The sequence below is a fragment of the Canis lupus genome, chromosome 16 (genome assembly GCF_011100685.1).
Source record: "Canis lupus familiaris isolate Mischka breed German Shepherd chromosome 16, alternate assembly UU_Cfam_GSD_1.0, whole genome shotgun sequence".
In the NCBI taxonomy this organism is placed as follows: Eukaryota; Metazoa; Chordata; class Mammalia; order Carnivora; family Canidae; genus Canis; species Canis lupus.
Genome location: NC_049237.1, coordinates 58,820,823 through 58,837,698, shown reverse-complemented (window position 1 = coordinate 58,837,698; position 16,876 = coordinate 58,820,823). Strand labels below are relative to the sequence as shown.

Genomic DNA, 16,876 nt, shown 5'->3' with positions numbered 1-16,876 from the left:
TTGAATTGATTTCCTCGGGAATTTAAGACAATGGTTTGTAAGTGCTTGGACAAACTCCTCCGTATCAATCTTTAAAAAAAAAAAAAAAAACTATTTACATGTTTGCTTTAGACGGCTGAGCTGCTTCAGCGATGTACCGATGGGCACTGCATGTGCCTACAAGACATTTATGGAGCATCCTCTTCTTCATGCACATTCCAGGTTGAATTCACAACACTTCCTGTTTGCACATCATGTATCACCTCGCACATTATCAAAAATCAAAATATTTTTTAACTACGCAGGGGTAGCTGGAAACAGCAGGGCAGGAAATCAGGGACACGTAACCAGTCAAAGACGTCTCGTCCATTAGCACTTGGCACAAACCTGGTTAGAAATCCGGGATTCAATAAACGCTTCTTAATTAATTCAACATCCTCCTCTCCCATATTTCATCATTGGTGTTGCTTTTATTTTTCCTGAATGTAGAATAATGAGTATTTCTTCCATTAAAGCTGTTTATTTACTAAGGGTAATGATGTAGTCTGACATTTATCATATCCTCGTTAGACAGAAGTTCACGAGACACTGTGCTAAGCACTTTTTATGCTTAGGATGCAAAACTGGTGGCCATATGGCTTAATCCTACCTGCATAGTTTAAAAAGCAGAGTGTTTCAAGTTTCTGAGCCAACACTTGGAAACGAGGATCACACATGAAATTCTAGATTAACAACTTCCCTTGAAATAGGAGATGGGGCACCTGGGGGGCTCAGTGGTTGTCTGCCTTTGGCTCAGGTTCTGACCCGAGATCGAGTCCCGCGTCGGGCTCCCCGCAGGGAGCCTGCTTCTCCCTCTGCCTGTGTCTCTCCCTCCTTCTCTCTGTGTCTCTCATGAATAAATAAATAAAAATTTTTGTATAAAAGGAACTACTAGGAGGTGGGCTGAGCGGAGCCTACGTAGCATCCCACATGGCAACCACACCCGGAATAGATGTACCAGCCCATCCGTAGGCAGCCAGCCCGGCCTCATCCCCTCCAGCACCACAGCGAAGCCCGCGAGGATCTGTCGCGGCGGCCACAGGCAGCCCATCAGCGGCTCCCCCCCTGCTCCCCCAGAGCCGCCACGCCTCCCCTCTGGCACTGGGGACCTGGTGGCCTCTCGCCTGGAACGCTCCGATGTCTGTTCCTGCCCTGGCCACAGAGGGTTCTGCACACGGCCGTCACGGAAATCTTCCTAAGGTTCCAAATTAGCCAAAGCACCCTCCTTCCAGGAACGCTGCAGTAGCCTTCCCGCGATGAGGATAAATTCCAAAGACTTCGCGCAGCCTTCGAGGCAGCTGTCACCCCGCCGTCAGGGAGCAGCTTCTCACACAATCCTACCCGACCTGTCTGTCGCCCTACCCCTGCAGTAACGCTGTGTCTGTCCTTCCCACCTCCTCTGGGTTAGGGCCTTGGCACTTGCTGATGTCTCTGCCTGCAGCTTCCCCACCAGGCCACCGCCTGCTCATCACCAACCCTTCACCCTTTCTCTCCGAAGACCCCCATGCCTAACACAGGTGACACAGCCCTGCTCCTTCCCTGTAGGCTTTGCTCCGTCCCTGGGTTTAGCTTCTTGACAAGATGCGTGTTATTTGTTTGCAGGCTGACATCTTTACCCACCAGATTACAAGTTCCAATGACTGGATATTTGTGTGTCCGAATCTCTATTTCCGGTGCTTAAAGCAGCGCAGAGCTCATAGCAAGAGGACCACACATAAGTCGCATATGAACGGCTCCTGGAAAGAGTCTCTCCTTCCACCTGCCAGTGAGAGTCTGGCTCTGAGGCCACGCAACTTGCTCACAAGTTGAATTCAAGCAGCCCTACCGAACCCCAAATCTTCAAAGCTGCTTTCACTGTACCTCACCATTGGGTCATCTTGTCACACACTCATGAGTCAAATAAAGCTTGGGATTGTGACATGAAATTAAAGATAGACAACACTCTGAAAATAAGAGGGTCTGGCCCTTCTTTATTACAAAGGAAAAAGGAGAGAAAATACCCATAGAAAATGATGGAAAACTCAAGTTGTGTCAAGCTACCTTGAGAACCCAGTGGACAATTTCACCAACCTGTTAGAAAGTGATTTCCTTTAAATCAGCCTCAAAACACCTCATGCCCAGATGGTAACACTCCTGTTCTATGTACCTTGTTCCTAGACCCAGCAAGCACCTTCTCAATCATTCTGACATGTGCATCGGAAACACCATAGCGCCATGCTGTAGTGATCCCTGTTTCGTACAGCACCGTGTTCTCTTCTTCTTTTTTTTTTTTTTAATAATAAATTTATTTTTTATTGGTGTTCAATTTGCCAACATACAGAATACGGTGTTCTCTTCTAAATGGACTTTTCCCTGGTTTGAGTTGCCTGTAAACTTGTTTGCTGCAGACAGAGGTTTCACACTTGGAAATTAAGCCGAATGGCAGGCAGCACGATGACAGCTTAGTTTTGAAAAAAAAAAAAAATGCCTTCCCCCAGTGTTTCAGGCTTATTAAGCTCTGAATTTTAACCAACATCTCCTGATTTCACTTACAAACAAAGCAATGCTCTCATTTGGCAACACAGGAGAGGGAGTTAATTAAATTAGGTACTAACAGTTTTTGTTATAAGTACCTGGAGCTTTTGCATCACGTTGGTGCTATACGCTGAATCTCTTTAAAAACAAAAACCTTATTTTTAGACACAGCTTTAACACCACTTTGTAAAGTTGAAATTTGTTCCTAATCATCTACTTCTGCATTTGTGCACACATATTATTTATTTTACTTTGCCCCACATCCTTTTAAGAAAATCAACTAGACTTTTTTATTTCCTATGGAAATCCCTTTAGAGTTACATCATTATGAAGCATTCTAATCCTAAGGGTTCTGACTGACCTTAACATCCATACTTAGTTCTTATTAATCGACTGGTATTTGTCAGGTACTGGTCTAAGCTCTTTAGTATTATTTTTCTTTTTTTTTTTTCAGCTTATTGAGATATAATTGGCACACAAAATCTGCACATAATTAATACATAAAATTTAATGAGTTTGGTCATATGCATGCACTCATGTTGTTATCACCACAATCAAAGTAATAAACATTTCCATCGCCTCCAAAAGTATCCTTATTCTCACCCCCCCCCTTCTTTGCAGGAAAAATACTTAATTTGAGATCTACTCTCTCAATAAATTTTTATGTATCCAATATCTTGTTGTTAACTATGAGAACTATGCTGTATAGCAGATCTCAGAAACATACTGATAATTGTATAATGATAATGTATAATGATAATTTTATACCCATTGAACAAGAACTGTCCATGTCATCCTCCCCCAATCCATAATAATCACCATATTGTCTATTTCTATACTTTTGACTATTTTAAATGCCTCATGTAAGAGGAATCATGCATTATTCACAATAGCTAATATATGGAAACAATCCATTCATATGCATGGGCATATGAATGAGTAAAGACGGCACAGTCTATCCATACAACAAAATATTATTTAGCCTTAAGAGAAGGAAATCCTGCCATTTGCAACAACATGGATGGACCTGGAAGACATTATGTTTAAGTAAAATACATCAGTCACCTCAGTTCTTTAGCTTTATTTTTACCCTCACAACTCTGAAGGTAAGTATTCTATTATGGTTCATTCCACAGGTACTTTTGAGCATCTGCTATGAACTAAACAAAGTTCATGGATTGGTTGTACGATAGTGAGTGAAACAGACACAGCCCTGCCCTTATTTGCCTTGTAGGGCAGAGTCAGAACCAACAAACAAATCAATGACTGTTTGCACGTCCCTTGGTGGCCGGACCAGGGATAAACACCAATCCAGTGTAATGGGTATAGAAGAAAGGAGGTGTTTGCTCCCAGACAAGGCTTCACACAGACCAACAGCACATGGCCAGTAAGCCTGCACATACCTGAGAGGAGATCATTTCAGACAGAGAAGGCAAAGGCACTGAGGCAGAGTGTGCTTTGTGTGTTTGAGAAACTGCAAGGACACTGATGAGCTGGGGCAGTGTGGTGCTGGAGCACCAGGGCATAAAATCAAGGAATGATGGGGGAAGTTTATGCAGAGCCTTGAAGAACATCATTAGGACTTTTGATTTTTTACCAAGACGGATGACAAGTCACTGGAGGGTTTCGAGCAGAAGAGTGATGTGCAGTAACTTTTAAAAGAATCACTCCAGTTTCTGTGTGGAGCATAAACTGAACAGGGGCAAAAACAGAAGTAAGAAAATAAGTTAGGAGAGAACTGCAATAATTTGTGCAAGCATGAGGGTCGCTGAGACCTCTGTTGTGATTAACAATAGAAGTGGTGGAAAGGTGGACACTGGCTATGATGGGTAGAGTATCTCTATGCATTTGCTGACAGATGCGGGGTTTGAGAGAGAAAGTAGAGTTAAAAATAGCTATTAAGTGTTTTAGCCTAAATAGCTGAAAGAGAGAAATTGCCATTTTCCAAGAAGAAAATAGCAGAACCAGGTTTTGGAGAGAAAATCTAGGCCTGTTTTGGACACATTATGTTTGAAATGCCTATTGAACATACAAGTAGAGATGTCAAATAGACAATCAGATGTATGCACGTGGAGTTCAGAGCAGTTATCTGACTCAAGAAATTTTTGCAAGAGGTCCACCTATAGATTATCGTATTTCAACCTACAAGATAGAATGAATATCGATGGAAAAAGAGCAGACCCTGAGTTGTGCAACATTCAAGGGTGAAGGGCGCCAAGTGGCATCAGCGAAGGCACTGAGGAGGCAAGAGAGTCAGGAGGAGAACCAACAAGGGGTGTCTAAGTCAGCAGTGAAGGCGGTGTTCAGAGAGGAAGGCATGATCAGCTGCGTCAAGGGCTAAGGACAGGTCAAGGTGTATGACTGAGTACGGGCCAGCAAATCTGACTCCCTGGCCAGAGATTGTGGACCTGCCTAGAGCCAGTTTGGTGCAGTGTGGGGGAAGAGCAGAACCTTGACCGAGATGGGAGCAAGGAGGACCAGAGAAGGCTTGGACATAGGTAATAAAGCCAACTTTTAATATAGTTTTTTTTCCCCCCTAAAGAGAAAGAAACAATTGTAAGAAGGGGATTCCAGAAATGTATTAGTCCAAGATGTCCTACATCTCTAGTTAGTAAAATATAAATACGGATATCTTTGTGAATAAGTATCACTTTATATATAATCTAAAAGTTTTTAAAATACCTTACTTCTCTTCACTGTCATATGTCACCTTGATCCTTCTGTGTTTTTTTTTTTCCTCCCTCAGAGAAATTTATCAGGGTAGTTTGAAGTTTACTTCAATAAATAAGTAAATAATAAATCAATAAACTTAATTTCAAAATATACTATTTTGTGAAAATGATCTATGTTTAGACCTTAACGTATAACAAACCCTAGTAAATTATCTCTGACTTGTTATTTGTAATCTGCTATAATGAATGGCCCCATTCTTAGCACTAAGTAGGAGATAATGTATGTGTGTGTATGTGTACATAAATGTTAATATTCATCTGTGCTTTTTTAAATTTTTTTTATGATTTATTTGTTTGAGCAAGAGAAAAAGAGAGAGAGCAAGGGCTGGTAATGAGGGACAAAGAGAGTCTAAAGCAGACTCTGTGCTGAGTGCAGAGCCCAGCGCAGGGCTCCACCTCATGATCCAGTGATTGTGACCTGAGCTGAAACCAAAAGTCAGACCTTAACCCACTGCTACATCCAGGTCCCCCGTGTGATTTTTTTTTTTTTTTAATTTTAATGAGTAAGCCGGTCATAAGGATTCTCAAGTGCCTTTTGTTCTTAGTATTCTGTGATTCTTAAGTAAAATTATAGGTTTTTTAATGATATTTAATAGTCTTTTTACAAAGAAAAATCTGTAAAACATAAATAGCCACTTTTCTCAGAAAAAATATATTCTCACGAATTTATAAGTCAAAATGGATTAGTCTCACATTTAACAACATAATATTTAAACCATCCTGGCAGAAAAGACTACATAGCTGTATTCCTTAATTAAAAGACAATTTATTTCAACAATGGAGAATTATTTTTTTATTGGAAGATTTATTTGTTTGAGAGAGAGTGTGTGTATCATGAGTGAAGTGGGGGGTGTGCAGAGGAAGAGAATCTTCAAGCAGACTCCCTGCTCAGCTTGGAGCCCTACACAGGGTCAACCTCATGACCCTGAGATCATGACCTGTGGTGAAACCAAGAGTCAACACTTAAGCAACTGAGCCACCCAGGTGCCCAAACAACGGGGAGTTATATAGAATGAGAGAGAGCGTATACGTGTGTGTGTGTGTGTGTGTGTGTGCGTGTGTGTGTGTGTGTGTAAGGCTTAATTTATCAGCTCAATATGTTGTATTTTCATACATTTTGTGTATGCTTTAGCAGCACATTTATTACAATTGGAATAACCAAGAGAAGACTAGCACGGTCCCTGAACAAAGATGACAGGCACATCCATGAAATGTTCTATATTCTCTTTATGAACAAAAACAAGAAGTTTGATGAGAAGCTAGAAGAAACTACCAATCATCAAAACAGAAAAACAAAAACTTCTACAGTTGAAATGTACAATAATTGATATAAAGAATTCAATCATTTTAGAAGTAGACTTGACCATGAGAAGAAACAGTCAGCAAGTTGAAGGATAGGGCCCTGGAAATCATCCAATCAGAGGAACAAAAAGATAAAAGATGAAAAAGAGCAAAGAAAGCCTATTGAAATTATGGAACACATAATTGAACCATTACCCAAGCATACTCCTTGTTTTGTTTTTGTTTTTTTTAAAGATTTTATTTATTTGTTGATGAGAGAGGGAGAGAGAGAGAGAGAGAGACAGACAGACAGACAGAGAGACACAGGCAGAGGGAGAAGCAGGCTCCATGCACTGGGAGCCCGATGTGGGATTCCATCCCACGTCTCCAGGATCACGCCCTGGGCTGAAGGCAGCGCCAAACCGCTGAGCCACTCGGGCTGCCCACTCCTTGGTTTTAATGGGAAAAAATTTTAATTCGAAGAAGAAAAAAAAATTATACACATGGAAATTCCAAGGGAAAAAAAAGAGAATGGGCCAGAAAGTATATAAAGAGCAATAATGGCCAAAAGCTTCCTGAACCTGAGGAGATAAATGGATATGTAGATCCACGAGGCCCAATGGACCCCAACAAGGTTGCACTTGAATAGGGCTACCCCAAGACACATTATAATTATACTGTCAAAAGTCAGCAAGAGAAAGGAAGGGAGTTACATGTAAAGGTACTCCCAGGAGAACAAACTGAGCCCAAATTTAGTGGAGGAAGAAATAATAAAGATTATTTAAAGCATAGAGATAAATGAAATAGAGAACAGGAAAACAGTAGAAAACATTAACCAAACCAAGAGTTGGTTCTTTGAAATGATAAGCTGACAAACCCCTAGCTAGGCTCACCAAGGGAAGAAAGAAAAGACTCAAATTAAAAAAAAAAAAAAAAAATACAGGGATCCCTGAGTGGCGCAGCGGTTTAGCGCCTGCCTTTGGCCCAGGGCACGATCCTGGAGACCCTGGATCGAGTCCCACGTCGGGCTCCCTGCATGGAGCCTGCTTCTCCCTCTGCCTGTGTCTCTGCCTCTCTCTCTCTCTCTCTCTGTGTGACTATCATAAATAAACAAAAATTTAAAAAAATACAAATGCCAGAAGGGAAATTACAACTTATGCTTCATAGATACAGAGGATTGTAAAAGGTTACTATGAACAATTATACAGTAGAAGCTGGACAACCTAAGAAGAAATGGAAAATACATAGAATCCTACAATTTAGAAGACTGAATCAGGAAGAAATTGAAAACTTAACCAATTGATATTAGCAGGATACTGAATCAGGAATCCAAAATCTCCCAACAAAGAAAAGACCAGGACAGATGGCCTCACTGGTGAATTTTACCAAATGTTGAAAGAAGAATTAACATGAATCTGACCGAAACTCTTCCAAAAAACTAAAGAGGAGAAAAGACTCTTAAACTCATTGTATGAGGCCAACAACTTGATACTAAAACCAGAAAAGCAGACTCCTAGAAAAGAGAACTAGAGGTCTTATATATTTGGATCAAAAATTTTGCTTATTAGATGATCTTGTTTTCTGATTAAAATATAGGTAGTCTCAGATTTTAATGGCTTTCAATTCAATATGTGACTACAAATTGGCCTCTGGAAAGTTGGAATTAATTTTTCCATAGAATCAACACTCAGCTAGGGCTGGGTGCCCGGCCTGGTCCTCGCAGGGCGTTGTAATTCATATACGACTCACCGGGTCATACTGGACCCACGCAGCATCCCCAGGCATGCTTTCTATACTGTGCACACACCTGCTTCTCATGGAAAACATACTCCTTGGTTTTAATGGGAAATGCCTCAAGAAATTTTAATTCCAAGAAGCAACCCAATATTTTCCCCTGAAATTCCATATGTATGCCATGGTTCAGTTATGAGTAACAAAGAGCTTTATTTCTTGATAAGGAGCCCCGTAGATTCAGAAACAAAAGACTGATGGGATTCTGGAATCAGGGGCTGGGAATTCCCAGTTTCAGGCAAAGGAGGAGCTCTGTTTTGTGGTGGCCAAAATGGTAGCTCTGTGCCAGTGGGGCCAGGAGAAACCTAGTACTTCTGCTACAGAGTAAATATATTTCATAGTATCTAATTTATATATATATAATAATTTACACATATAATTATATAAAATATGTAAATATATACTATATTTATATATTATAAATATAATATATTATATATTATATTATATTTATAATATACTATCTATTATATATAATTATATATATAAAATATATACACATATATATGTATATATTTTACAAAGGCACTTGTGGGCCCTCAAAGAAATGTCTGAAGAAACAATCTCTCCCTCCGACTCCCACCTGCAGCATCCTATTAGTTTCACCTTCTAAATAACTCTCAAATCTATATCTTCCTTTTGACTCTCACTTAATTCATTTGAATCACCAGCATACCTAGCTTGGAACTGTTCAATACCCGGGTTTCCTTAATTGGCAAGCACAGGAGGTGGCTCTGTGAGACTGCTGTTTTGAACCTCACCTACTACACGCGGCTGATGCTCCCGGTGATGAACAGACTGAGAGATCCATTAGTGATTCTGTAAGTGGAAGTGCCCCCAGGTGAGCACAGAGTGAGGCTCTCTTCATTTGGCCGGATCTATTCGTGATTTCCGACGTGAGGCTGGGAGGGTGCTGGTAAACCGAGAGCTGTATTGATGCTGTCCCCTTCCTTCCCAAATTATCACCCCAAATTTCCCTTAAGTGGCTGAGTGACTTATAAAGGTAAATAAGATCCATTTTGCAATAAATTAATAACACAAACATTTCATTGTAAAGAAAAAAAAATTACGCACCTTCACCCAACTGGCCTCACACATTGATGCTGCGGTATAGACTGTAAAGTGTGACTCGTGCAGAGGGCCAGGTAAATGCTACTGGGACGTTTTTATATTTTCACGATCTGCTTATTTCATGGTGTGTGGTGCCCTGCGGTTTTATGCTTTATCACTACCGATGTCAGGCACGCATCCCTGATGGACCAACGTGGCAATTTCTAAAGATGCGGTGTGAAGCGCAAGAGTTTTCTAGGTGTACAGGCAATTCTGATAAGGTTAGTGATAAAGAATTACAATCTTCTGAATCATCTCACTGCACTAAGGTCACACGCAACACAAAAGGAATTCTGTCGTTCCCATGAAAACCACTTGTGGGTTTTACGTGGGAAATCGAAGTTCTCCCGTCCGCTGTGCATCGCAAGTGGAAGACAACTTACAAACGCAGCGCAGGCTCGGGTGGAATTGAAGACACTTAACTGCAAATCACAGTCACTCAACGTGTAATGGTGCTGATTATTTTAAGCAGCTACTGGAATCGAAAATAGAGTAAAGCTTTTGCTGAGAAGCAAGAAGTCACACTTGTGAAAAGGCTCAGGAAGCCAGTCACTTAGAGGCAGAATTTATTGACCAGGAAAGGTAAAGTCACACAGTTGGTGAAACTTCAGTAACGTGGCATGAAAACTTGGAGTGGGTGTACAGTGGGAATTCCCAGATACGATGCAGCACGATGAGCGGGAATAGATCTGCTCCCCGCAGGATCACTCAACACACTGATGACGCGTCCCTGTTCTATGAAACAGCTTTTCCGTCAAGGTAACAGTCAAAAGATCTCACAAAAATGATGGTAAAAATTTAAGAAAAAAAAAAAAAAAGCTTTCTGCTATAAGTCGGTGCTTTAAAAAGGCAAAGACCAAGATGTATTTCATGATTTGTTTCTCTGTCCAGAAACAAAAGATCTTGGAGAAACGGTATTAGCATCTGTACAGACACGGTCAATTGTTAACCTCCTGCAAGGCTTTGCCTTGTCGCTGAAACCAACAACAAACAAAAACAAACAAAAAAAACCCTATTTATTGTCACAACGCGTGATTTGCTTCACAGCGAGGTACTTGGTGAAAAGCTTTTGAACAATGCTCTAAGAAATAATGAACTTTGTAAGATAGAGTTTCAGAATATTCCAAGGCAAAGACCATTAGGGAAAGATGCAGAAGTGAGTGTTATCGGTCATTTTTCATCAAGTGAACCTGTTAAAGAGGTTTTCTCAGCCCCGTGGAGAAAGGGATTGGGTTTTAAGTGGTAATATTATTGAATTTAAAAGGCAATTGGAACATTGGAGAAACCAGGTTGCAAAGGGAAATCCTGAACCGTTTCCAGGGCTGCTGGCGTTTAGGACAGGGAAGGCTATCAGACCCCTCCCGTGTTTTTCAAACCTCCTCGGAAGAGCTGCAGAATGGGACGGACTAGTGTTTCCCCCTGTTCGCAGAAGTGGGCGGGACGGTGAGGAACCCGGTCTCTGAACCTCCGTTCAGCTGGAGCGCGGGACTTTGAAGGAAGAGGAGGAGCAGGGCGCGGAGCTGCGGCCTGGTACCCTTGCCCCTGCCCAGGTTCTTGGGGTGCGAGACAGGAATATCCAGCCGTGTCTAAGAAAGCAGGGGCCCCTTGGCTGCAGCGTGAATCTCTGACAAGTGTGAGCAGGCTTCTTGTTTTCAAGCATCAGGAATGAAGACAGACACTCTCCTTTCAGTAAAAAAATGAATTTCATGTGTGCTTAGATAAGTTTTATTTATTTTTTTAATAATGAATTTATTTGTTATTGGTGTTCAATTTGCCAACATACAGAATAACACCCAGTGCTCATCCCGTCAAGTGCCAGTTTAGATAAGTTTAGATAAGTTTTAAACTGAGAACATAATACTGTGCAGCAAAAAAGCACAATTTTCACATGAAAGAGATACACTTGATTTTTGTGTTTGTACTTATAAAATCCCTGCTTGTTAGGTGTATCTAGATGTATAAGAGAGCAGGAGGCCAACAGCTGCATATATTTCTCTACTGTCATCCAGGTATCCGTGCTTGATCATATCATGCAATGAGAAAATAGTTTTTTTTTTTTTTGAATCTTGTACAAAATTGTACTTTAGGCTCTATTTCTATTCTTGCTGACTTACTAGTTAGATAGTAACTTCACTATTTCACATTATTAATAAACTTGAGTTTGTGAATAATATAATCTATATATATGTACTACTTTTATTTAAGTCAAATCCACCAAGCTTACCTTTATGAAAGAAAAACATTCTATTTTGCCTTAAGCCAGTTACTTAAAAGAAACGTACTAGGTTTTTCTTGCAGGCGTTTAACATTTATGATGATAACAAAAGTAAGCTCGAGAAATGTGAACAAAGATTTCCTTCATTTTCTTTTATAGAGTTTGACAAAAAGTTGAGTTTTTTGTTTTGTTCTAAAGACAGAAAAATACTGTGACAAATGCTATATGCCACACAGCACGTCTCCTTAGCATCTTTTACAATAGAAATTTGTGATAACTCTGGCCTAGTTGATGAAGGTTTTTTTTTTTTTTTTTTTTAAAAGGAACATTAAAGACAAGATGGAAAATGATTTTATATTCTCTGTTCAGAGGGAGAACCACCCCAAAAGAATAGGCCCCTCCCCTAGGCTGGCCAGGAGGAAGAAGCACACAGCCAACGCCACGCGTCCCCTGAGGAACGCGCCCATCAATGCCTCACGGCCACCGGGGAGCTGTCCTCCGCCCAGGGGTGCTGGAGGCCCTGCGGCTGGAAATCACCTCAACTCTCCCTCCAGGGGGTACTGAGAAGGGCTCCCCGCCCCTCCTATGACACACGTCTTCCCCTATGCTCCACCAGACAATAATAATAACAACAACAACAATAACTGATGGAGTTCTTTCCATGCCTGACCTCCTCTCCTGGCTCCTCACTCTTCACCACGCACGTCCCCTTGTTAGGAGGGCAGGCATGCCTGCCAGTGCCAGCGTTCCCGGAGCCCCAGTCGGGTGGCATCCAGCCTCCGTCCTGGGGCGACATCTGCCCTTCCAGACCCTTCCCTGTGGACCTGAGCACTGCTTCCTCATCTTCCCAGGGGAGATCTGATGTCCTGAGGGCGTCTCCACCCCTCCCTCTGCTCCCCCGCCTGCCTACGTCTCTGCTTTCCTCCTAGGCCAGGGGTCTGCAAGCTGCAGTCCACGCGCCAAATCCAGCCTGTGCCAGGTTCCCTGCGGCCCCCCTAGCAGTGGTTTCTACGTTCTTTAAAGAGCTGTGGGAGAAACACAAAGCAAGTATGGCCGAGACGGTGCACGGCCTGAGAAGCCACGACGTGTACTATGGCGTCCTCGGCGGGGGAAGGTTTGCTAACCCCTGTTCTAGGTCCTGCGGTCTCTGAGGGTGAGAGCCAGGCCCTGCACCACCCGGGCCTGAGCACACTGAATACATAAATAAAGGACTGACTGCATTTCCTGAAGGAAAAAGACACACAGGTGAAGTAAGCAGATTTCTTAAACCTGGATATAGGGAGTCGATACATGTTTCTGAGGTTATTTAAATGCTCTCATTCTTACATTTCACTATAATTTTCCTTATTTTGGTTGAAGGAGTTCTCGGTAAAAGGCTAGATAGAAGAATATGAGAGAAAAGGCATGAAGGTATCCAGTGAAACCATGAGATGCAACAGCAAGACCATCCCTCCAGATACCCAATCCCTCCCTAAGCCTGGGGGTCATGTTCTATTTTTCTGGTTCTTTTCTTTCCCATATCTAAGCATCAGCAAGTCTTCTGAAGTCTCTTCCTTTAGAATGTGTCCCAAACCTTACCACCCACCACTTCTGCCCTCGCCCATTCAATCCAGCCACACTGGCTTTTCTGTTGCTCCTCACTTATGTCAAATACACTCCTACCACAGGACCTTGGTAGTGCCTACACTAACCTCCCCTCTCCTTCCTCCAACCCCACATCTTCCAGGGCTCAGCTCAGGAGACAGCCCTGCATGGATACATCACATCTAACATCCACGACCTTGACCTTCAGCAACCTCTGTCCCTTTGCTCAATTTTATTGGTTAATTTGCTTGTTTGTTTGCTTTTTGTGGCCACCATCAGTACCTGTCCTGAGCACCACTGCAACCCTAGCCCCAGACAGTTGACATGCAGACTCTCCATGAATGTTGCAAATAAGTGATGGGCAAATAAGCAGATAAAGAGGGCACACCTACTACGTGTGCAGATGTTGCAAATCTCTGCTTCCCTTGTTAGAACTGCGGGATAACATCATACCCCCGAGCCCCTCCTTACATCACTACTCGCTTCTCGGTGTGAACACAGAGAGACCTGTCTCTCAGGACGCTCCGGACACCTGTCTGTCAGGATGGACCTGTTCCTAATTTAAACACCTGTCTCACTCTCCTTCTAGGGCTGCATAGTGGTTAAAGAGGTAGACTTTACCTCTTTGTGAATCAGTTTCCTCAACTTTAAGAAAAAAACATTAATTACAGAGCCTATGACATAGATTATTTAAGGATTCAGTAAATAGTAAACATAATTTCTATTTCTAAAACCTGTTCATTTCTTAAGCAATATTAGCGAATATCTTTTTTTTTTTTTCTGTTTTAGTGTCTCTCACTCCCATCCTTGAGATATTTGGACATTCAAATGAATAAATATGTATTATAAGCCAAAATACATCTTAAAATTTGTGAGCCTGAAAACTGATTGGCTTTAAGTCTTTGGGTGGATGTAGTGGTCAAGTGATCTAGGATGCTCTGGTTGAGGTGAAATACTCTGCCCTCTGGGAACCTGGGGGAACAAAATGGATTTTGCTGAACAGGCAGCTTTTGTGTCACCCTTCATTTCCTATTCATGACTTTAGTATTGGTAACTTGTTTTTAGATTTGTTTAATAATCGTGATAAAAGGGACTTTTGATAATATGTTTTGCTATTCACAGCTCAGGTTGATACTAAACCACACTGTGGTTTGTTATTCTAAGTCTATAGTTGTGACTGGTGCCAAGGATTATTCGCCCTAGCATATGACCTCCCCCCGTACTCAAGCCAGTGGCCACCTGGATCTGACACTCTCTGCCATGTGAGCATGTGCACAGGTGCCTCATGCCAGTCCACTTTCCAAATTCAGGACATGGTTTCAGATGTTGAAGGGTGAGGCTAGCCATTGTTGGGCCTGAAGACTTCAATCCCACAGAGGCAGTGCCAGGCCAAGTCTAAAATGGGAAAGATGTTTCATGGCAAAGGTTTGAATACAAAGAAGGGGATCTTGTGAACTCATGTTCTGAAGTGCTGGTAGGAATGGGGAAGCACCTGTGGAAAGAGCAGCTTTATGGGCACACTGGAATCCCTTCCAATTGCCAAGACATAGAGTTGTGGTTTCCCCAGGGAGGGCAGGGCTATCCACGGGGAAAAAGCCTTATCATTTCGAAGGAAGGATAGAGAACTACTAGAAACAAACAAACAAAAAATTGATGCAAAGCATGAAAACTGTATTTATCATTTATATGGTATAAGTGTTTTTTTTTTTTTTAAACCGAGGTCAGCTCCCAGACTTGTAGTTTTTGCATATTTTGCAAATTCAAGAAGCTTACATCTCCACTACATTTTGAATGAAGTAGTATATGACAAATTAAAGGGTTCTCAAAAATGTCTTTTTATTTTTTTATGTTTTTAGATTTATTTACTTATTTGAGAGAGAGAGAGAGAGCATGAGCCATGTGGAGGGGCAGAGGGAGAGAATCTTGAAGCAGATTCCCCACAGAACAGGGAGCCTGACATGGGGCTCAATCTCACAACCCATGAGATCCCAACATGAGTCCAAACGAAGAGCCAGACACTTACTTAACCAACTGAGCCACCCATCACCCCTCAAAAACATCTTTTCATAAAGAGCATTTTTAGACAGTTATACAGGTCCCTCTAAACTGTGGTAACTTTTCTTTATGTATCTGGAAACTTTTCTAGTAGACTGCAAATATCTTCAGAAGAGGTTTAACCCTAGTAAAATAAAAGGAACTAGGGAGACATGTGCATGCTAAAACATGACATTTCATAATTTAAGAGGATTCAAGTACAGATCCATTCTGATGCGAGAATATTTACATTAACATATTCCACTCGTATAATCCTCATGTGCCTGCTGTTTTAGAGGATCAGATGATCTATGTAAACTGTACTTTTACTCCATTTGAATTTAATGTGCATAAAAAGCAATTCCACTGTATGCATCAATACAGAGATTTTTCATTAATTTTTAAAATCTATTGTATTTGCAATTAATAAAATTGTAAAATGATTTACTTATTTTAAATGGAAATTAATGATTTTTATTTATTGAAATTAGTGGAGGTAGAAAATGTATGCTGTATTGAAGACAGCACAGAAGACGGTTACCATTCCAGAAATAGTTTATGTCATATAGACACGCCTTTTACTATCTATCATGTGAAGTGATTTTTTTTTTAGATTTATTTATTTGAAAGACAGAAAGAGAGCAAGAGATTGAGCAGTGGGATGGGGCAGAGGGAGATAGAGAGGATCTCAAGGAGACTCCTGCTGAGTGCAGAGGTCTACAGGGATTGATCTCACAGCTCTGAGATCATGATCTGATCCAAAATCAAGAGTGAGATGCTTAACTGACTGAGCCATCCGGGCGCCCCCTCATTTGAAGTGATTTTAAAGATGGATAGTAAAGAATTGAATATATTCAAGTAAAATAGATATATATGACTCCTAAAACCAACCAGACAACCAACGAACCAACCAACCAATAAATTATGGGAAGGAAAAAAAAAAAAAAAAAAAAAAAAAAGGACCTACTCCTCTGAATGCCTTTCATCAGTGAGTAGAAGGTCAGGCTAAATGCAATGTAATATTAATTTATGGATACATGAGAATGTACTTAAAAACGCCCTGTACTAACATAGCAGTATTTTAGATTCACAGGTATATGCCATCATCACAAGCTTGCTGAAATATGAGTATACTAGTCACTTTCTCTTCAGAGATTTTTATTTTAATTCGGGAGGTCATTAATTGCCTCTTCAGATAAATGACTTTATAAAACACAAAGTATGTGACACAGATAGCTGATTCATAACCTAATCTTATGTCTGCTTAGTGCCTTAGTTTCTTTACTATTATGAGAATTTATCAGAGAGACAAGATGCATCAGAAATGACAATACCATAGAGGCAGGATATCCATAGCAACCGAGACAATAGGAAGCTAATGGGGAAGGCGAGGTTGTTACTGTGATACTGACTTTGAGTAATCAACAATTATGACCCGGACTTTATTGGACCCATCACAGTAATAATGATGTCCGTTGCAGCATTGCTTATGAGAACAACATTTTGGAAATAACTGGAATATCTATGAACATGGAATGACTGAACAACTTTCTGTATTCCATACTTACGGATATTCCGAAGATATTAAAGGGGATAA

At 41.2% G+C, this 16,876-nt stretch overlaps 1 protein-coding gene and 1 non-coding gene across 2 annotated transcripts in view; one reads left to right on the top strand and one right to left on the bottom strand.

Annotated features, from left to right (window-relative positions):
* The window catches only part of CSMD1 (CUB and Sushi multiple domains 1), a 1,850,581-nt gene that overhangs the window by 486,602 nt on the left and 1,347,103 nt on the right, over window positions 1–16,876 (bottom strand). The gene's annotated exons all lie outside the window — the stretch shown is intronic.
* On the top strand, window positions 6,388–6,490 carry LOC119869655. The gene has a single exon (XR_005371750.1). It is a non-coding gene; the product is annotated as a U6 spliceosomal RNA (small nuclear RNA).